Raw genomic sequence first — 23,653 nt, 5'->3', positions numbered from 1 at the left:
TATACGTGATACCAAAAATACATAAGACTTTGGACAGGCCTCCAGGCCGTCCGATCATATCTGCACGTAACTCACTTTTTTCTAAGGTGGCACAATATGTGGATAGCTTTCTGCAGGTCTGTGTTAGGAAAACCAACAGCTATCTAAGAGACACTGAAGACTTTTTGAGATTACTAAATCTACAAACCCATACTGGCCAGAGGATTCTGGTTACTATGGATGTAGTATCATTATATACGGTAATACCCCACACCGAAGGGTTAGCCATGACCAGACGAGCACTGATGACATCACACAAGGGCTCACCTCCGGTAGACTTTTTGATGGACCTGTTGGAATTAATTTTAAACTGCAACTATTTTGCTTATGGGGGGCGATACTATCTCCAAACGGCCGGGACAGCGATGGGGAGTAATATAGCCCCATCGTATGCAAATCTATTTATGGATGCATATGAGACCATGAACATCATCCCGCCATTTGGTGATAGTATCGCCTTCTACCGAAGATTTATAGATGATGTCTTTCTTGTATGGGTGGGTACCCAGGAAGCCTTAGCGAATATGGTGGAGTATCTAAATGGCCTTGAATCAACAATTAGGTTCACAATGCACTCCAGCACGGAAACTGTAGATTTTCTAGATGTCAGTATTTACACCACCAATGATGGCTATGGTTTCAAATTGTATAGAAAGCCGACTGACAGGAACACCTTACTGTCATTTGACAGTCACCACCCAGGATCATTGAAGCAAAATCTATCGGTATCTCAATTTCTAAGGGTTCTCAGAAATAACTCAGATGAAGAAGTGGCCGCTAAACAATTAGATGAGATGAAAATGAGATTTGAGACAAGAGGGTATGAGAAGAAGACCATCACAAGATGCCTATATAAGGCCAAAAACATCCATAGGGGAGCCTCACATAGAAAACGCAAGGAGGACAACCCGTTTGTTATCTCTACAACATTTAATACGGCTGGCCCGGCTATCCGGAAAGCAGTCAGAAAACTATGGCCAGTGGTAAAAACTGATCCGGCACTCATGAAGAAATTACCTGATAAACCACTACTCAGTTTCAGACGTGCCCATAATCTGAAAGACATATTGATGCAGCCTGACAGAGCTATGCCACAAGCATCCAATATGTGGCTGATACCTAAGAAATTAGGATGCTTCAAATGTATAAACTGCACCACATGCAGAAGTATGACCACGGGTCAATTTTTCCATCACCCGCATACAGGAGAGAAGATATCCATTCGTCATAGATTGACATGCACCTCTGATTATGTGGTATACACCTTGACATGCCCATGCTTCCTGGTATATGTGGGGAAGACGGTTCGACCATTTCGTGAAAGAATGGCTAACCATCGACTTTCCATTAGGAATGCCATATCAAGTGGCACCTCGGATAAACCTGTGGCCAGACACTTTTGTGAAGCACGACATCCTCTGGCATCGTTGAGGAGTATGGTAATTGACAGAGTGGAGGCACCGAAAAGAGGTGGTGATCGAGCAAAACTCCTACTGAAGCGGGAAGCTGCATGGATCCATAGGTTGGACACAATACGACCACGAGGCCTTAATGATGGAATACACTACAGTATTTTTCTATAAAGAATATCCCGTGATGGCTCCATCAGTATTGTTTCTTTACGTGATAACTTTTATTTTTCAATTATATTTTATTTTTTATTTCACAATTTTTTTCATTTTTCTGTTCCTGTCGTCGGTTTTTTAATTTTTCGATTTTTCTATACAATCTTTGAAACCAAAAATGATTATGGGATATAGGAACCCAATATACACGTGGGGGGTCCCAGAATAGTCATATATTAATGACTGTGACGGGATTGTCCCTATGTATATAATTGGAATTTAGTAATAGAATCTGAATTATTAAGTAATGATCATCATAATGATACTCTGAATTTCCTATTCTCCACCAACAGAAACTTGCTCCCTCTGCAGTCATAACTGGATATCACACATATATACATGTGTTCCGTTTGAATCCCCACGGGTGCTACACTGCTGATTGTATATCACTAGTGGCATGAGATATACCTACATGTATATACATGTGTGATAAACCTTATATCCTAAGAGTGGGATATTTATGTTATGTGTCGGACAGTGTGGAATTGGCCACTGGGGTGGCGCATTGTCTGTGCAGAGATGCTGTGCCTCCGATGGTCCGTGAGTCGACCTGCAGTGGATCGCGTTTGTTTCCCTGGTGACTTGTTGCTGTTAAGCGACCAGAGGATTCTGTCATGTGGCCTCCCTGCGCACCACGGCCGTGGGAAGCGTTCGGACGGCACGTGATGGCTCTTGGTTGAACGGTTGCTAGGCAACCTTTGACGCATCATATGAGATTCACGTCCTGAGGATGCAGTACGTGCGTTCCACGGACCGGAAGTGCGGCCCGTGGTGGAACGCACGCCGTATGTAGCGCTCACAATGTGTGATTACAAGTTTCTGGCTACATGAGGGGGTGAGTAAAAAACTATTGGCAAGGTGATTTGCTATGACATGATGATCTCCTGTTTTTAATATATGTATGTTGAAATGTTTAGTATATCATAAGTAACTGTTTTTGATATGGGGTGTGGGGGAGTTGCTGAGACTAATTGGAGGGTGGGATCTATATGGGTATATAGGTAGCACTAGTTCACTGTACTGGTATCCTGACAAAGGTCAGAACCATGACCGAAACGTCGATCTAATCTGTTTGCTATTTGATGGCTTCAATAAAACTTGTGGCTGCTTGAAGACTGGTGAGTGCTCCCCTTATTTGGAAATATATATATATATATATATATATATATATATATATATATATATATATATATATATATATATATATATATTCCACAAACACTCTCCTCCTGCGCTGATTGGTTTCAAAATAGGCGATTAGGTATAGCTACCTCTAGGATGGGCTGCCTGGTTCCTCTGAGTTCCTTGTTAGGAGGAACTGAGCAAAGAAAATAGAGTATAGAAAAAGAGGAAAAATGGCGCCCCAGGGGTTTACGAATACCCTTATACGAAGACTATTGCTTAACAGGATTTGCAATCAATATATATACAGGTTTTTAAAACACATAACGGACTGTACTTTTCATAAAAATGTATTAAAACAATTATACAGAAACATGAGGTATATCCATCATTATTACATGTACATTATGATGTAGTTTCTCCTACAGAAATCCATCAAAGGGATATGGAGGAAAGAAGGCAACCTTTCTGTTGTATCCTTATTCTTCCTCATTAAATATTCGGAGATAACATCAACAAGAAATACAGTGACCCAACGCGTTTCGTCTAGGAACTAGACTTCATCAGGGGTGCATCTAGAAATTATAGAACAACCATTCAATGAAATATATGAATACATGAAAATACATAAAAATACATAAGAAAATGTACAAACAATCCAAAAGAACAGTCCGAAAAAACAACAAAGATGGGCAAGACAAGGAAAAAAACGAAAACATGGAATGAGCAGTTGATAATCTCACATAATTAGAAGAGACTTTAAGATGTTATTCATAAATATGGTCCACCGAAAAAGATTTTATGTTAGACATACCTTAGATAATGTCTATCCAAAAGAGTGATAGGCCTAGATCATTGGCCGAATAGGTTCATACGTGGGCTTCCAAACATCAATGAGGCGTGAAATAAGGGCATAAAGTCAGCCTAATTGGGAATATAACAAGTTCTTGAAGGGATCTATTATCTAAATTCAATTAAACCATAGAGGTTGAATAATGTACAACATACCTCGTGAATCTGGTAACTCAGATTACGAAGAGCTCAAAAGGGAAGCATTCGTATGAAAAAAAGAGGAATCGGCAACTTCATGCACACATGGAGGACCTAATGAGTTAATTAGCATTTGTTAGTGTCTCACCTTATCATGGTGAAAGGTATACAAAAAGGGAGGGCCTAAACTCAGATACCACTCATTTCAAGAATCACTGGTATATAAACACCTTCACATCTGAAATGTGAGGACTAGTCAGACCATAAAGAAATGTTCTAGGAGATTACTATTAATCTTTCCATACATCATAGACCTTAACCTTCATTTAAAAAATAAAAATGGGCGTGTATTACCTCTAGTCTAATTTTTCTGTCTTTTTAGACTAGAAGTACAAAATTAATTACTTCTATATGAAGCACATGTGCTGATGAATCTGCATCTTATCAATGAAGACTCTATTCACTATTGTAATTAATCTATTAACATTAAGATTCCACAAGCACAAAATACATTAATCATAACATACCTCAGAAGTCACAATACAGGTGAAAAATGCAGAAATCTATACAGAGTCCTTATGGTATCCTATGGATATGATACCTAGAGGATTTAATTGTATAACAACAGTTAGGACCTATGTTAAACTAAGTCCCAATCTGAGAACACATGTGTATAATCACACTAATTAAAACCAATTGACCCAGGGATATATGGAAACAGACAGCAAATACTCTAAAGCAGTGGTTCTCAAACTCGGTCCTCAGGACCCCACACAGTGCATGTTTTGCAGGTCACCCAGCAAGTGCACAGGTGTATTAATTACTCACTGACACATTTTAAAAGGTCCACAGGTGGAGCTAATTATGTCACTTGCGATTCTGTGAGGAGAACTGCAAAACATGCACTGTGTGGGGCCCTGAGGACCGAGTTTGAGAACCTGTGCTCTAAAGAAACCACCACTTAATTACCAACAGGTGGACAATGAAAGGAAGCTGTGCTAGGAGTATAAGATTGCACAGCCCAGCATGAAGGCTTAAAAATAAATATATATATCAGCAATTTAACAAAGTATGAATACATATTTGTGTAAAAAGATATCCAATTTCAACTTAAGCTAAATAGAGCCTGGTGTAGAATGTCATAAAGACAAGTTTTCCTTACCTTCCAAATAGTGATCAGCAGTGAGCCAGTGATCATTCAATGAAGCATGGAGGCTAAGTGCATGTTTATATAGGAGGAACTTTGATGACCTCACTTCCTTCAGTGATACTAATTAGTGTTTAAATGACTGTGAATAGCTAGTATTATGAAGTAAAAAAGGGGATCTTTATAAATCCCCTATAGCAATGTAAGTATATAATTATTTTACAACTAGTGAAAATTACCATAAACCTAAAGTTAAGCCACATATAATTTAATTAATTGGCTTTCCCAAAATACCCTGTTGTGGCTAGTATCTATGTGAATTAAATGTGGTTCTGATTGACAGCTAACGGAGCCTATAGAGAAGTGAATGGGAGTGGAGGCGGGACATAAACTTTTCACACTTATTCTAATTGGTGTCCGTCAGGACAGGCCTCCCCAGCAAGGCGACTTCGGTTGCCCATAGCAACTCCAAACGCGCTGCACTCAGTCGCACCGACGCTGGAGCTGAAAGCCCCGTCATCAGGCGCCACGGGTTGTTAGTCAGACCGGGAAGTCAGGGACACTGATTGGTTGGCAGGGATGTAGTTGACTGGGTGCCAGAATATTCTTAAGGTTATTAGACTTCCTGAATACCATATTAGGTCTTTCTGAATATTCTGGCACCCAGTCAACTACATCCCTGCCAACCAATCAGTGATAATACTGCTAAACACCCTTTAATGTCACGAACAGGGCTATTTCCCTGTAATAGATGTATATGCTGTCGACATATTGATAAGAAAGCCTTTTGCTGGAAAGACGAAAGAATTAGAACTCATAAGTTGAAGTCAATTGTTACTTGTAACACGAATTACGTCATTTACAAAATCTGCTGTACCTGTAAGCTTTCGTATATCGGTAAGACTAAGAGAAGTCTAAAAATAAGAATTCAAGAACACCTGCGGTATATCAAAAATAAAGTCCAGAACCACAGCCTCCCCAGACATTTCCAAGAATACCACAACTCAGATATTCAGGAGTTGACGTTTACAGTCCTAGATCATATTCAGGAAAGTAAAAGGGGTGGGGATAGAGATATACGCTTGGCCCAAAGAGAATCATATTGGATTTACACTTTGAATACGCTTATTCCGCATGGGCTCAACGAGAATATAGATATGACCTGCTTTTTATAGAAAGTGAAATCCATATTCTTCTTTTTCTCTTTCTTTCCTCCCTGAGATTTCTTTAGACCTGTCCTTATTCAGCTTGTTAATAGCCAATAGGTGTCTAGTTTACCTCTCAGAGCCTTGGTTAGGGATCTGTAGAACCAATAATATGTCGACCAGTGGGAGGTCCTTATGATTACCATCACATTAATTATTCATTTACAATTGTTAGGTGTTAATTTGTCAAATGGTGTGTATACTAAAAAAAAAAAAAAAAAAATTCTGTAAAAATAGAGCCTTGTCTATTATGTCATTTTAAGACTAACAAATATCAATATTTCAATTGATTCCTTAGATATTTTGCTAATTTACCACTTATTGTCACGTATAGAGAATTCATATTACTGCTATTCTACAAAGTTCCTCGTGTATATAGTGAGATCTAATAAGACTAACAGTACAACTATATTTTGAGTTAAATACTCATAGTTCCTGATGAATCTATCTAAACAGCGCATTTATGGATGTATGATGTACTTATAAGTCACTGTTGCCGATTGATACAATCTGTGGGTGTCCCACAGAATGTGACTCCTATTGAGGAACTGAGGACGTAAGGGTCACCATGGTGACGGAACGCAAGCCGTCTCGTCCCAACGTCTTCCGGTCACATGACGCGGTCAGTCTCCCTGACTTCCCGGTCTGACTAACAACCCGTGGCGCCTGATGACGGGGCTTTCAGCTCCAGCGTCGGCGCGACTGAGTGCAGCGCGTTTGGAGTTGCTATGGGCAACCGAAGTCGCCTTGCTGGAGAGGCCTGTCCTGACGGACACCAATTAGAATAAGTGTGAAAAGTTTATGTCCCGCCTCCACTCCCATTCACTTCTCTATAGGCTCCGTTAGCTGTCAATCAGAACCACATTTAATTCACATAGATACTAGCCACAACAGGGTATTTTGGGAAAGCCAATTAATTAAATTATATGTGGCTTAACTTTAGGTTTATGGTAATTTTCACTAGTTGTAAAATAATTATATACTTACATTGCTATAGGGGACTTATAAAGATCCCCTTTTTTACTTCATAATACTAGCTATTCACAGTCATTTAAACACTAATTAGTATCACTGAAGGAAGTGAGGTCATCAAAGTTCCTCCTATATAAACATGCACTTAGCCTCCATGCTTCATTGAATGATCACTGGCTCACTGCTGATCACTATTTGGAAGGTAAGGAAAACTTGTCTTTATGACATTCTACACCAGGCTCTATTTAGCTTAAGTTGAAATTGGATATCTTTTTACACAAATATGTATTCATACTTTGTTAAATTGCTGATATATATATTTATTTTTAAGCCTTCATGCTGGGCTGTGCAATCTTATACTCCTAGCACAGCTTCCTTTCATTGTCCACCTGTTGGTAATTAAGTGGTGGTTTCTTTAGAGCACAGGTTCTCAAACTCGGTCCTCAGGGCCCCACACAGTGCATGTTTTGCAGTTCTCCTCACAGAATCGCAAGTGACATAATTAGCTCCACCTGTGGACCTTTTAAAATGTGTCAGTGAGTAATTAATACACCTGTGCACTTGCTGGGTGACCTGCAAAACATGCACTGTGTGGGGTCCTGAGGACCGAGTTTGAGAACCACTGCTTTAGAGTATTTGCTGTCTGTTTCCATATATCCCTGGGTCAATTGGTTTTAATTAGTGTGATTATACACATGTGTTCTCAGATTGGGACTTAGTTTAACATAGGTCCTAACTGTTGTTATACAATTAAATCCTCTAGGTATCATATCCATAGGATACCATAAGGACTCTGTATAGATTTCTGCATTTTTCACCTGTATTGTGACTTCTGAGGTATGTTATGATTAATGTATTTTGTGCTTGTGGAATCTTAATGTTAATAGATTAATTACAATAGTGAATAGAGTCTTCATTGATAAGATGCAGATTCATCAGCACATGTGCTTCATATAGAAGTAATTAATTTTGTACTTCTAGTCTAAAAAGACAGAAAAATTAGACTAGAGGTAATACACGCCCATTTTTATTTTTTAAATGAAGGTTAAGGTCTATGATGTATGGAAAGATTAATAGTAATCTCCTAGAACATTTCTTTATGGTCTGACTAGTCCTCACATTTCAGATGTGAAGGTGTTTATATACCAGTGATTCTTGAAATGAGTGGTATCTGAGTTTAGGCCCTCCCTTTTTGTATACCTTTCACCATGATAAGGTGAGACACTAACAAATGCTAATTAACTCATTAGGTCCTCCATGTGTGCATGAAGTTGCCGATTCCTCTTTTTTTCATACGAATGCTTCCCTTTTGAGCTCTTCGTAATCTGAGTTACCAGATTCACGAGGTATGTTGTACATTATTCAACCTCTATGGTTTAATTGAATTTAGATAATAGATCCCTTCAAGAACTTGTTATATTCCCAATTAGGCTGACTTTATGCCCTTATTTCACGCCTCATTGATGTTTGGAAGCCCACGTATGAACCTATTCGGCCAATGATCTAGGCCTATCACTCTTTTGGATAGACATTATCTAAGGTATGTCTAACATAAAATCTTTTTCGGTGGACCATATTTATGAATAACATCTTAAAGTCTCTTCTAATTATGTGAGATTATCAACTGCTCATTCCATGTTTTCGTTTTTTTCCTTGTCTTGCCCATCTTTGTTGTTTTTTCGGACTGTTCTTTTGGATTGTTTGTACATTTTCTTATGTATTTTTATGTATTTTCATGTATTCATATATTTCATTGAATGGTTGTTCTATAATTTCTAGATGCACCCCTGATGAAGTCTAGTTCCTAGACGAAACGCGTTGGGTCACTGTATTTCTTGTTGATGTTATCTCCGAATATTTAATGAGGAAGAATAAGGATACAACAGAAAGGTTGCCTTCTTTCCTCCATATCCCTTTGATGGATTTCTGTAGGAGAAACTACATCATAATGTACATGTAATAATGATGGATATACCTCATGTTTCTGTATAATTGTTTTAATACATTTTTATGAAAAGTACAGTCCGTTATGTGTTTTAAAAACCTGTATATATATTGATTGCAAATCCTGTTAAGCAATAGTCTTCGTATAAGGGTATTCGTAAACCCCTGGGGCGCCATTTTTCCTCTTTTTCTATAATATATGTATATCTATACATACAGTGTATATATATCTATACATACAGTGTGTGTGTGTATATATATATATATATATATATATATATATATATATATATATATATATATATATATATATATATATATATATATATATATATATATATATATATTTTGATGTGATGTACATACAGGAATATGGACTCCTGGACCCCCCCTTACAAATCCCACATTTGCCATTGGAGGGAGTGGGAGCATAGCTTCTTACCTGTCACAACCCAGCCACAGGTCTTTGCAATGCAGGGGACAGCAAGCGCTTCTCTCCATTAGGCCATGCCCCCCAATCACCCGCGAATTGCGGCACTTCTCTGGGGCCGTGAGCTGGCCCTGGTAGGGGGGAGAGAGGACGACGACAGCTCTGTTGGACTGGGTCTGGGAGCAGGAGGGGCTGGACACAGCAATATCCTGCTGCTGCTCAGTGCCTGCACAGAGCGGAGGTTGTGATGTGCGGTCTTTCAGCTGACCGCACATCCCTCCTTTTGAGTATTGGCGGCGCCTCTCATATTTTGGGGGGGCAAGCTGCCCCCTTGCCCCTCCCCCCATTCCGACGCCACTGCAGCTACCTCATTGCACCTCTTTTACATCTTTGCATGATGTGCTGCTTGGGGCCTTTTTTTTTTTTTTATATCTGCCTTCCTGTCTGACACTGCAGTGCCACTCCTAGATCGGCCAATTGTTTGTGTCGCTTAGCTTACTCATACAGCTACCTCATTGCACCTTTTTTACATCTTTGCATGATGTGCTGTTTGGGGCCTTTTTTATATCTGCCCTCCTGTCTGCCACTACAGTGCCACTCCTAGATGGGCTAGGTGTATGTGCCGCACACTTGTGTCTCTTAGCTTAGTCATACAGCAACCTTGGTGCACCTCTTTTTCATCTTTGCATCATGTGCTGTTTGGGGCGTGGTTTTTTAAAGTGCCATCCTGTCTGACACTGCCGTATAAGTCCAGGGGTACTGCTGTATTAGTACAGAGGTACTGCCGTATAAGTCCACAAATTGCAGAATTTTTGAAAAATGACAGGGGCGTGCAGGAGATGCTGTCAGTGGACTGAAAAATTGTGGGACAGTTTCGACATTCAGCCACTGCATGCCACTACTAGATGGGCCAGGTGTTTGTGTCACTTAGCTTAGTCATACAGCCACCTCAATGTTATTGAGGTTTATAATACCGTAGGATCAAAATTACCCCCAAATTCTGTGATTTTAGCTGTTTTTATGTTTTTTTTCAAAAATCATCCAGATCCAAAACCAAAAACAAAACACGAAAGGGTGGTTTTGGCAAAACCAACCTAAATCCAAAACACGAGTGGGGAATTAGAACCAAAACACGAAAAGTGCCCGCCTGTCTGGCATTGTTAGATGCCTTTTTTCTGCATCTCTAGAAAAAAGGCATCTAACGAGACATGATAAATATTTACAAATACATTAAGGGTCAATACATGGAACAGTCAAACGATTTGCTTATCGAGAGATCTGTACACAAGACACCCTCGAGGGTTAGAGGAGAGGAAGTTTCATACCAAGCGAAGGAAGGGTTTCTTCACAGTACGGGCAGTAAGGATATGGCCAGAGAAGGTTGTAATGTCTGACTCAATTGATTTGTTTAAGAAAGGGTTAGACAAATTTCTAGCCGTAAAAGGCATCCAAGGATATAATCTGTAATAATAATGTATGGCAGTAACTGGGTCACTGACAGAAAATCCAGAGCTTAACAGCAGATCAAAATATAGGTTGAACTCGATGGATAAATTGTCTTTTTTCAACCTCGACAACTGTTATATTATATTATACATTTTTCTTGAGATTTACAGAGCAATATGTGCATCATTTCCATAATTCCCTGATATTTATACTTTATATGGACCATTTAAAATAATATTTTCATAATAAGAGCCCTTTACACTTATTGGTAGATGTGCTACTTAAATATAGCAGATATAAATGTAGCACATCTGATCACGGGCTAATAGTACATCTATTGCAGCAAGGTACATAGGTTTCCACAGGGAAACATTGGGGTGTAGAGATGGATCTGGATCAGGCACCAACAGGTAAAGCTTTAGCTGTCCCAGGCTACATTGGGTCCCTCCTCTATAACCCCGCCTCCAGGCTTAGTGAGCTTAGTTTTAGGGTTAGTGCCTGCAGTAGCAGGTCGGTAAACAGGGGGGCTACGCAGCTAGCCCTAAAAGCTTTTTATTTTTTAATTAGAATTTACTGTTTCCCGGGATCGCGAGGCTGACACAGGGTGGCAGGTAAGAGGTTCTCCTAGCGGGACCCACCATTTAAATCGCGTTCTGCTGCGGACTGGGGAGACGGACCACGGCGCTGGTGTGGACACTGTCTACAGAGCAGGGACCACACTAGACCACCAGGTAATTAAGGGCGCAGGTCTAGGTGTATTAACACCTATTTAATAGGGTCCTGTAGTTCCGGGGGGGGGGGGAGACCAGCATAGTGGAAGAAATGCTTGACCTGCAGCCCCTCCCCCAGCTCTGGGCGCCATCTAAAGCAGATTTCCCACCCTTGAGCTGCCTCACTCTCCCTCCTTTCCTCACAGAGACCCGGGCAGCCATCTTCAGCATAGAAGCAGCAGGTTTCCGGGATTGCTGGGCAATGTCTCATTGTAAAAATGCCTTAACAGGACTGCTTTTTACATACAATACAGTATGCTACCTGTCTCATAAGGCAGTGATAGTTGAGATAAGTGTTCCCTGCAGTGAATTTGTACGAGTTTTCTGCATTATCCTCCAGCCTCAGGGCTGTGTTGTGATATTAAGGGTCCTTTGCAGTAGTAATGATAATATAATTTCTGCATTGTGTGTGACTGAGTGCCTTTATCTGCTGCCTGGTTTCACTTTCAGTGTATCTCAGATATCTATCCCTGATATTCTATACCCTGGGCTGAGGTGCGTTTTGGGTTAGAATTACATGTGATCATAGGTTTTATCTATATGCATATATAAGTATAATATATCTGTGTTACTGTCACAACATACCCTGTACCTATTACATTTATCGCACTGTATACGTCCACTTTGTTTACATAATTATGTCTAACAAGAAAGGGCGCAAACAGGCTAAAGCCCCTGTATTGCTGTCATGCAGAGTGTGCTCAGCCGGTTTGTCTGAGGAGGACATGTTACATGACAGCCTCTGTGTTGTTTGCTGTACACCTCCCAGCCAGTCCGCTACTCCTGCCCCTGCTCAGGATTCACCATGGTCAGCCTTCTCATCATTATTGGGTACTCTGGTGAAATGCCTTGCGCCCCCTGTGGGTCCGCCTGTGGCACTACCTCCTCTCTGAGGGAACCGATAGATAAACATATTGAAGGCTGCCTGAAATCTATTTACTCCCTTACAGGGGTTGTTCATAGACCCGCTATAGCTGCTTTGTGGGCAGCAAAGGCAATAGACACTTGGGTTCAGGCGCTGGAGGAGGAGCTACCTGATATCTCTGAGGAAGGCAGACAATACCTGGTCCATATTAAAACTGCTTCTTTTTACATTCAGGAAGCATCATCTAAGGCTGGAGTGTTGGCTGACAAGGCGTCTGCTACGTCCATTCTTGCGTGCCGTATTCTGTGGTTGAGACTGTGAAAAGTGGTCCTGGATTCCAACTAAACCTTGGAAATCCTTCTCTTTAATGGGGATATTCTGTTTGGGGGAAGAACGGGATAAGACTGTGTCTGCATTAGTAGCTGCTATGACTGCTTTTCTACCCCCCATTAATCCTTCTCAAAAGGATAAAAGTTCCACTTTTCGCTCCTTTCAGTCTCAGGGAAAAGCAAAAATTCATATAATAAACTGTATTGTTTAGTAAAGCATTGACAATTAATGACATGTCATATTGAAACAGCTCAAGTCATAGATTAACTCATTGGTAATTTATTATGTACACTCACAGCACAAATCAGTGTCTTGATTTTGCACCAGTATGCCATGATCATCTTTCTAGTTATGTTTTTTGTATGCTCCATCCAGGGCAGTACCACGGGGTATGGGCGCCCTTGGTAAATTGGAAGACTTGACACCCACCTACACATCATCCATAAAATAGCTTTTGCTTATATCTTGGCCACCCATGCTATATTTTATTGGAGATCCTGCTACTAAATACTAGAGATGAGCGGGTTCGGTTTCTCTGAATCCGAACCCGCCAGAACTTCATGTTTTTTTTCACGGGTCCGAGCGACTCGGATCTTCCCGCCTTGCTCGGTTAACCCGAGCGCGCCCGAACGTCATCATGACGCTGTCGGATTCTCGCGAGGCTCGGATTCTATCGCGAGGCTCGGATTCTATCGCGAGACTCGGATTCTATATAAGGAGCCGCGCGTCGCCGCCATTTTCACACGTGCATTGAGATTGATAGGGAGAGGACGTGGCTGGCGTCCTCTCCGTTTAGAATTAGAATAGATTAGAGAGACACTTGATTTACTAATTTTGGGGAGCATTAGGAGTACTCAGTAGTGTACAGTGCAGAGTTTTGCTGATAGTGACCAGTGACCACCACTTTTATTTATAATCCGTTCTCTGCCTGAAAAAAGCGATACACAGCACACAGTGACTCAGTCACATACCATATCTGTGTGCACTGCTCAGGCTCAGGCCAGTGTGCTGCATCATCTATTATCTATATATAATATTATATATATCTGTCTGACTGCTCAGCTCACACAGCTTATAATTGTGGGGGAGACTGGGGAGCACTACTGCAGTGCCAGTTATAGGTTATAGCAGGAGCCAGGAGTACATAATATAATCCGTTCTCTGCCTGAAAAAAGCGATACACAGCACACAGTGACTCAGTCACATACCATATCTGTGTGCACTGCTCAGGCTCAGGCCAGTGTGCTGCATCATCTATTATCTATATATAATATTATATATATCTGTCTGACTGCTCAGCTCACACAGCTTATAATTGTGGGGGAGACTGGGGAGCACTACTGCAGTGCCAGTTATAGGTTATAGCAGGAGCCAGGAGTACATAATATATTATATAGTGAGTGACCACCAGACACACAGTGCAGTTTATTTAATATATCCGTTCTCTGCCTGAAAAAAGCGATACACACAGTGACTCAGTCAGTCACATACCATATCTGTGTGCACTGCTCAGGCCAGTGTGCTGCATCATCTATATATATTATATATCTGTCTGACTGCTCAGCTCACACAGCTTATAATTGTGGGGGAGACTGGGGAGCACTACTGCAGTGCCAGTTATAGGTTATAGCAGGAGCCAGGAGTACATAATATTATATTAAAATTAAACAGTGCACACTTTTGCTGCAGGAGTGCCACTGCCAGTGTGACTAGTGACCAGTGACCTGACCACCAGTATATAATATTAGTAGTATACTATCTCTTTATCAACCAGTCTATATTAGCAGCAGACACAGTACAGTGCGGTAGTTCACGGCTGTGGCTACCTCTGTGTCGGCACTCGGCAGCCTGTCCATAATTGTATATACCAGTGACCTAACCGTGGTTTTTTTTTCTTTCTTTATACATACATACTAGTTACGAGTATACTATCTCTTTATCAACCAGTCTATATATTAGCAGCAGACACAGTACAGTGCGGTAGTTCACGGCTGTGGCTACCTCTGTGTCGGCACTCTGCAGCCCGTCCATAATTGTATATACCACCTAACCGTGGTTTTTTTTTCTTTCTTTATACATACATACTAGTTACGAGTATACTATCTCTTTATCAACCAGTCTATATATTAGCAGCAGACACAGTACAGTGCGGTAGTTCACGGCTGTGGCTACCTCTGTGTCGGCACTCGGCAGCCCGTCCATAATTGTATATACCACCTAACCGTGGTTTTTTTTTCTTTCTTTATACATACATACTAGTTACGAGTATACTATCTCTTTATCAACCAGTCTATATATTAGCAGCAGACACAGTACAGTGCGGTAGTTCACGGCTGTGGCTACCTCTGTGTCGGCACTCGGCAGCCCGTCCATAATTGTATATACCACCTAACCGTGGTTTTTTTTTCTTTCTTTATACATACATACTAGTTACGAGTATACTATCTCTTTATCAACCAGTCTATATATTAGCAGCAGACACAGTACAGTAGTTCACGGCTGTGGCTACCTCTGTGTCGGCACTCGGCAGCCCGTCCATAATTGTATACTAGTATCCAATCCATCCATCTCCATTGTTTACCTGAGGTGCCTTTTAGTTGTGCCTATTAAAATATGGAGAACAAAAATGTTGAGGTTCCAAAATTAGGGAAAGATCAAGATCCACTTCCACCTCGTGCTGAAGCTGCTGCCACTAGTCATGGCCGAGACGATGAAATGCCAGCAACGTCGTCTGCCAAGGCCGATGCCCAATGGCATAGTACAGAGCATGTCAAAACCAAAACACCAAATATCAGTAAAAAAAGGACTCCAAAACCTAAAATAAAATTGTCGGAGGAGAAGCGTAAACTTGCCAATATGCCATTTACCACACGGAGTGGCAAGGAACGGCTGAGGCCCTGGCCTATGTTCATGGCTAGTGGTTCAGCTTCACATGAGGATGGAAGCACTCAGCCTCTCGCTAGAAAACTGAAAAGACTCAAGCTGGCAAAAGCACCGCAAAGAACTGTGCGTTCTTTGAAATCCCAAATCCACAAGGAGAGTCCAATTGTGTCGGTTGCGATGCCTGACCTTCCCAACACTGGACGTGAAGAGCATGCGCCTTCCACCATTTGCACGCCCCCTGCAAGTGCTGGAAGGAGCACCCGCAGTCCAGTTCCTGATAGTCAGATTGAAGATGTCAGTGTTGAAGTACACCAGGATGAGGAGGATATGGGTGTTGCTGGCGCTGGGGAGGAAATTGACCAGGAGGATTCTGATGGTGAGGTGGTTTGTTTAAGTCAGGCACCCGGGGAGACACCTGTTGTCCGTGGGAGGAATATGGCCGTTGACATGCCAGGTGAAAATACCAAAAAAATCAGCTCTTCGGTGTGGAGGTATTTCACCAGAAATGCGGACAACAGGTGTCAAGCCGTGTGTTCCCTTTGTCAAGCTGTAATAAGTAGGGGTAAGGACGTTAACCACCTCGGAACATCCTCCCTTATACGTCACCTGCAGCGCATTCATAATAAGTCAGTGACAAGTTCAAAAACTTTGGGTGACAGCGGAAGCAGTCCACTGACCAGTAAATCCCTTCCTCTTGTAACCAAGCTCACGCAAACCACCCCACCAACTCCCTCAGTGTCAATTTCCTCCTTCCCCAGGAATGCCAATAGTCCTGCAGGCCATGTCACTGGCAATTCTGACGAGTCCTCTCCTGCCTGGGATTCCTCCGATGCATCCTTGCGTGTAACGCCTACTGCTGCTGGCGCTGCTGTTGTTGCCGCTGGGAGTCGATGGTCATCCCAGAGGGGAAGTCGTAAGCCCACTTGTACTACTTCCAGTAAGCAATTGACTGTTCAACAGTCCTTTGCGAGGAAGATGAAATATCACAGCAGTCATCCTACTGCAAAGCGGATAACTGAGTCCTTGACAACTATGTTGGTGTTAGACGTGCGTCCGGTATCCGCCGTTAGTTCACAGGGAACTAGACAATTTATTGAGGCAGTGTGCCCCCGTTACCAAATACCATCTAGGTTCCACTTCTCTAGGCAGGCGATACCGAGAATGTACACGGACGTCAGAAAAAGACTCACCAGTGTCCTAAAAAATGCAGTTGTACCCAATGTCCACTTAACCACGGACATGTGGACAAGTGGAGCAGGGCAGGGTCAGAACTATATGACTGTGACAGCCCACTGGGTAGATGTATGGACTCCCGCCGCAAGAACAGCAGCGGCGGCACCAGTAGCAGCATCTCGCAAACGCCAACTCTTTCCTAGGCAGGCTACGCTTTGTATCACCGCTTTCCAGAATACGCACACAGCTGAAAACCTCTTACGGCAACTGAGGAAGATCATCGCGGAATGGCTTACCCCAATTGGACTCTCCTGTGGATTTGTGGCATCGGACAACGCCAGCAATATTGTGTGTGCATTAAATATGGGCAAATTCCAGCACGTCCCATGTTTTGCACATACCTTGAATTTGGTGGTGCAGAATTTTTTAAAAAACGACAGGGGCGTGCAAGAGATGCTGTCGGTGGCCAGAAAAATTGCGGGACACTTTCGGCGTACAGGCACCACGTACAGAAGACTGGAGCACCACCAAAAACTACTGAACCTGCCCTGCCATCATCTGAAGCAAGAAGTGGTAACGAGGTGGAATTCAACCCTCTATATGCTTCAGAGGTTGGAGGAGCAGCAAAAGGCCATTCAAGCCTATACAATTGAGCACGATATAGGAGGTGGAATGCACCTGTCTCAAGTGCAGTGGAGAATGATTTCAACGTTGTGCAAGGTTCTGATGCCCTTTGAACTTGCCACACGTGAAGTCAGTTCAGACACTGCCAGCCTGAGTCAGGTCATTCCCCTCATCAGGCTTTTGCAGAAGAAGCTGGAGGCATTGAAGAAGGAGCTAAAAGGGAGCGATTCCGCTAGGCATGTGGGACTTGTGGATGCAGCCCTTAATTCGCTTAACAAGGATTCACGGGTGGTCAATCTGTTGAAATCAGAGCACTACATTTTGGCCACCGTGCTCGATCCTAGATTTAAAGCCTACCTTGGATCTCTCTTTCCGGCAGACACAGGTCTGCTGGGGTTGAAAGACCTGCTGGTGACAAAATTGTCAAGTCAAGCGGAACGCGACCTGTCAACATCTCCTCCTTCACATTCTCCCGCAACTGGGGGTGCGAGGAAAAGGCTCAGAATTCCAAGCCCACCCGCTGGCGGTGATGCAGGGCAGTCTGGAGCGACTGCTGATGCTGACATCTGGTCCGGACTGAAGGACCTGACAACGATTACGGACATGTCGTCTACTGTCACTGCATATGATTCTCTCAACATTGATAGAATGGTGGAGGATTATATGAGTGACCGCATCCAAGTAGGCACGTCACACAGTCCGTACTTATACTGGCAGGAAAAAGAGGCAATTTGGAGGCCCTTGCACAAACTGGCTTTATTCTACCTAAGTTGCCCTCCCACAAGTGTGTACTCCGAAAGAGTGTTTAGTGCCGCCGCTCACCTTGTCAGCAATCGGCGTACGAGGTTACATCCAGAAAATGTGGAGAAGATGATGTTCATTAAAATGAATTATAATCAATTCCTCCGCGGAGACATTGACCAGCAGCAATTGCCTCCACAAAGTACACAGGGAGCTGAGATGGTGGATTCCAGTGGGGACGAATTGATAATCTGTGAGGAGGGGGATGTACACGGTGATATATCAGAGGGTGAAGATGAGGTGGACATCTTGCCTCTGTAGAGCCAGTTTGTGCAAGGAGAGATTAATTGCTTCTTTTTTGGGGGGGGTCCAAACCAACCCGTCATATCAGTCACAGTCGTGTGGCAGACCCTGTCACTGAAATGATGGGTTGGTTAAAGTGTGCATGTCCTGTTTTGTTTATACAACATAAGGGTGGGTGGGAGGGCCCAAGGACAATTCCATCTTGCACCTCTTTTTTTTCTTTTCTTTTTCTTTGCATCATGTGCTGATTGGGGAGGGTTTTTTGGAAGGGACATCCTGCGTGACACTGCAGTGCCACTCCTAGATGGGCCCGGTGTTTGTGTCGGCCACTAGGGTCGCTAATCTTACTCACACAGTCAGCTACCTCATTGCGCCTCTTTTTTTCTTTGCGTCATGTGCTGTTTGGGGAGGGTTTTTTGGAAGGGACATCCTGCGTGACACTGCAGTGCCACTCCTAGATGTGCCCGGTGTTTGTGTCGGCCACTAGGGTCGCTAATCTTACTCACACAGCTACCTCATTGCGCCTCTTTTTTTCTTTGCGTCATGTGCTGTTTGGGGAGGGTTTTTTGGAAGGGACATCCTGCGTGACACTGCAGTGCCACTCCTAGATGGGCCCGGTGTTTGTGTCGGCCACTAGGGTCGCTAATCTTACTCACACAGTCAGCTACCTCATTGCGCCTCTTTTTTTCTTTGCGTCATGTGCTGTTTGGGGAGGGTTTTTTGGAAGGGCCATCCTGCGTGACACTGCAGTGCCACTCCTAGATGGGCCCGGTGTTTGTGTCGGCCACTAGGGTCGCTAATCTTACTCACACAGCTACCTCATTGCGCCTCTTTTTTTTCTTTGCGTCATGTGCTGTTTGGGGAGGGTTTTTTGGAAGGGCCATCCTGCGTGACACTGCAGTGCCACTCCTAGATGGGCCCGGTGTTTGTGTCGGCCACTAGGGTCGCTAATCTTACTCACACAGCTACCTCATTGCGCCTCTTTTTTTCTTTGCGTCATGTGCTGTTTGGGGAGGGTTTTTTGGAAGGGACATCCTGCGTGACACTGCAGTGCCACTCCTAGATGGGCCCGGTGTTTGTGTCGGCCACTAGGGTCGCTTATCTTACTCACACAGCGACCTCGGTGCAAATTTTAGGACTAAAAATAATATTGTGAGGTGTGAGGTATTCAGAATAGACTGAAAATGAGTGTAAATTATGGTTTTTGAGGTTAATAATACTTTGGGATCAAAATGACCCCCAAATTCTATGATTTAAGCTGTTTTTTAGTGTTTTTGGAAAAAAACACCCGAATCCAAAACACACCCGAATCCGACAAAAAAAATTCGGTGAGGTTTTGCCAAAACGCGTTCGAACCCAAAACACGGCCGCGGAACCGAACCCAAAACCAAAACACAAAACCCGAAAAATTTCAGGCGCTCATCTTTACTAAATACTTAAAATGTATAAGGAGAGGTAATATACATTAGGAGGAGGTGAGGCAATGTACTTACGCCTCAGTTTACCCTAAGGAACAGTATGAGGCTGGGCAGTGACAGTGGCTGGAAGGTAAGGGTGTTGGGTAGAAAGGATGGTAAAGTGGGGGGACAGGAGAGGTGTAGTAGGATTTGAGGAAAAAGAGAGTGTAGGATCGAAGGGCAAGATGTGAGGAGTGATTTATTTATTTTCTTATATAGCGCAGCAAACTTCGTTGCACTTTACATTTGGGAACAACAGTGCTATAACAAAACTGAGTAATAACAAACAGTCACAGAGGTAGGAGGTCCAGCTCGCAAGCTTACAATACTATAGGGAAATTGTAGGCATTGATACACCAGGATAGGTCTTCTCTAAACATAGAAACATAGAATTTGATGGCAGATAAGAATCACTTGGACCATCTAGTCTGCCCCATAGCATAATGGTCCACCAGATTGCATGGGTTCTTGGTGGGCTGTATGATATGTTCACACAGCAATGTTGGCCAGGGGTCAGGAGGATATGTGAAGAGGCCTAACAATTATGTAAAGATATGTGTGGACCGTACAGTGGGGATGTAAATTAGATAGAAAAGTTTATGAAGGTTATGTGGGTGTTCTGGAATTTTATAAGCTTGCCTGAAGAATTGAGTTTTCAGGGACTGCTTGAAGGTTTGGAAACTAGAGGAGAGTCTTCTTGTGCATGAGAGGACATTCCACAGAGTGGGTGCAGTCCGAAGAAAGTCTTGCAATCGTGAATCATGTGCAGAGTGGAGAGGTCGGTTTGGGTGAAATTTTGAGATAAGCAAGGAGATGTATGTTGGTGGAGGTTGGATCATGGCCTTGTGTGTGTAAAAGAAATTTACATTGAATACGGTAGAATACAGGTAACCAATGGAAAGGACTGAGTTTATTTGCCCAAGGAACCCATACCACTAAATAAAATGTATTTGTTGGAAGACACTATAATACCTTTGCTAGTTTCATCCTCTTTGAATAGACTGAGCCAAAGTGACATTCTTGCTAACCCAGGATTTGTTGTATTCCCATGTGCAATTACCCCATTGCAAAACTGTGGCACCTTAGGATTTAAAGAGAGCTCCAACATTTTTAGCCAGTGAAGATTAAAACATCCTTGTTAGGGAAAGTTAGGAATTTAGACTGTAAATGTGAATTGTATTTTTCATCACTCTTCTCATCACCACATTATTATTATGTCGTATTGGAATAAGAATATATCTGCAATTAGATTGATTGTCCTATTAAATTACTAATTGTTTTCTGCATGCCATTAGCTTAAGTCAACCATGATTTAGCAATCTTCTTTGATTACTGTGATTTACCAATCTTCTTTGATGCCATGTCATTCTTGTGATTATTTTTGCCAAACTATTCATCCTCTTTACTCCAGAGTTCATTGCGGCTCAATAAAAGACTTCCTGTTGGAATTGCTGTCTCATTCCTGTTTCATATCAATCTATCCTACCTCTCTGAGTAAGATACGGTATGGGAATGAACAGTTTATGGAAAATATCTCTCACATAGCTATCTAACATCTGTGATATCTCTTCCAACCATTTAGACATACCCGCCAACCCTGAAGTGTTATACTGACAACCCAATAGCAACATTAAATGGCTGTCTAGTTGAGCTCCAGGAGTGGATGAGTGCCAGTTGGCTGAGACTGAATCATGATAAAACAGAGGTCCTTCTGATAGGACCTCAACATCAAAGATCAAAACTGCAGCATAGCCAACCAACTGGACTTACACTTACAAAATTACAAAACACTGATCATGTGCAGAATCTTGGCATTGTTCTGGATGGTGGCTGTACACTTAAACATCAGATATCAGCCAAAATCAAATCATCATTCTTTCATCTGAGGAGTTTAGCCAGAATTAAACACTTAATTCCCTCTGAAGATCTGCCAAAAGTCATACATGCATTTGTATAATCTCGATTTTACTACTGCAATGCCCTCTATCTTGGTCTCCCAGCAAAAGAATTGCACCGCTTACAGCTGGTACAAAACGCAGCTGCCAGGCTGTTAACCAACCTGGCTTGTTCCAGCCTCATAACACCCATTCTCTATTCCCATCCACTGTCTTCCTGTAAAATGGCAAATCGTCTTCAATATTGGCTAATTGACTTTCAAAACCCTACATGACCACGGCCCAAAGTACATGAAGCAGCTTCTGATTCCATATTGCCCCACTTCATCACAGCTATCTGTAGATGAAGGACTTTTAACAGTACTTAGAATCTCCTGTAATTCATCTGGGGGTCGAGCTTTTAGCTATGCTGCACTGACTCGATAGAACTTATTTTGCGGCACAGTTCGAGAGGCCCCCACTTTAGAATTCTTCAAATCAGACTCAAGACTTTCTTGTTTACTGAAGTATTTCTATAATGTCCCTTTAGTATCTCAATGCTCTCTGTATTTTACAAAAGCTTTTCTGTACTTCATTATTGCTGTACTGTATTATGTTTATTCTGTCTATTAAGCGCCTTGAGTCCTATTGGAAACAGAGCGCTAAATAAATACAATTATTATTAATAATAAGCAGGAGGGCTAATCTTGGTGTAAATTCCATATAAACAAACCACGTACCGAACTTCATCCATTATTCTGCTCCACTAAGTCACTGACCCCTAGAGAAGGGGCTCCCAGAACGTTGGGCCCACCAGGGAATTTCCGCTATAAAACTGTGGGTCAGTCCGACCCTGTCCCACACACAATCATGTGCCCTATACATTTCTGTTTCCACTACATGTCACAGAAATCTTTCCCCCCCCCCCCCCCCAATTGAACCTTGCACTGACTCACTGTCACACTTTGTGTAATTACAGTAGCACTCATTCCCGGAATGGTAGCGCTAATCCACTTTAATCTAGTGCTGATTTTAAAAAAAATATTTAAAAAAAAAATATTTAATCATATACCCTTGCCCCCCTACCCTAGTTTGACTGCCAGTTAGACTGTGCTTTATTTAATAGGATTTTGACCAACAGGAATTTATACCCAACCCCTGCCTGGCCTTAGTTTTTTTCTATATATTTGTAATGGTGGTGTGGCAGAAATCCTATATGCTAGATGCTTTGATATACATTCCTATGGATTATTTTTCATAGGTTACTATCAGGGCTTAAAGAGGTCCTGGAGAGGTGGTGGAACTCATTTACCTCACCACCTAACCACCCCTACCCCCCTTCATATTAAGCAGAGCCAGGGCCAGCCTCCTGTAAACTATAAATTATTGCCCTACTTTCCATACATTATAAAACGAACATTGGCCCTCATTCCGAGTTGATTGCACCAAGCAACTTTTTGCTGCTGGTGCGATCAACTAATCTCTGCCTATGGGGGAGTGTATTTTAGCATAGCAGGGCTGGGATCGCTTGTGCAGCCCTGCTTTGCTAAAAAAGTTTCACATAAAACAAGACCAGCCCTGGACATACTTACCCTGTGCGACGGGTCCAGCGATGATGGTCACGGCTTTGACGTCAGACATCCGCCCTCCGTTTGCCTGGACACGCCTGCGTTTTTCTTACCACTCCCCGGAAACAGCTTCAAACGGTCAGTT

The 23,653-nt window shown here is 42.5% G+C and overlaps 1 protein-coding gene and 2 long non-coding RNA genes across 4 annotated transcripts in view; 1 reads left to right on the top strand and 2 right to left on the bottom strand.

Moving 5' to 3' along the window:
* ITGBL1 (integrin subunit beta like 1) overlaps positions 1–23,653 on the bottom strand; it is an 821,186-nt gene that overhangs the window by 224,455 nt on the left and 573,078 nt on the right. The window lies entirely within an intron of this gene.
* LOC135050819 (uncharacterized) lies at positions 3,121–4,991 on the bottom strand. Its single transcript, XR_010241848.1, has 5 exons — positions 4,939–4,991; positions 4,304–4,377; positions 3,795–3,890; positions 3,601–3,710; positions 3,121–3,361 (listed from the first exon to the last, which is right to left on the bottom strand). It is a non-coding gene; the product is annotated as an uncharacterized LOC135050819 (long non-coding RNA).
* LOC135050818 (uncharacterized) lies at positions 7,250–9,120 on the top strand. Its single transcript, XR_010241847.1, has 5 exons — positions 7,250–7,302; positions 7,864–7,937; positions 8,351–8,446; positions 8,531–8,640; positions 8,880–9,120. It is a non-coding gene; the product is annotated as an uncharacterized LOC135050818 (long non-coding RNA).

Source organism: Pseudophryne corroboree, chromosome 2 (assembly GCF_028390025.1).
Source record: "Pseudophryne corroboree isolate aPseCor3 chromosome 2, aPseCor3.hap2, whole genome shotgun sequence".
In the NCBI taxonomy this organism is placed as follows: Eukaryota; Metazoa; Chordata; class Amphibia; order Anura; family Myobatrachidae; genus Pseudophryne; species Pseudophryne corroboree.
Note: the sequence above shows the minus strand (reverse complement) of the source record. Positions and strands in the feature narration are given on the sequence as shown.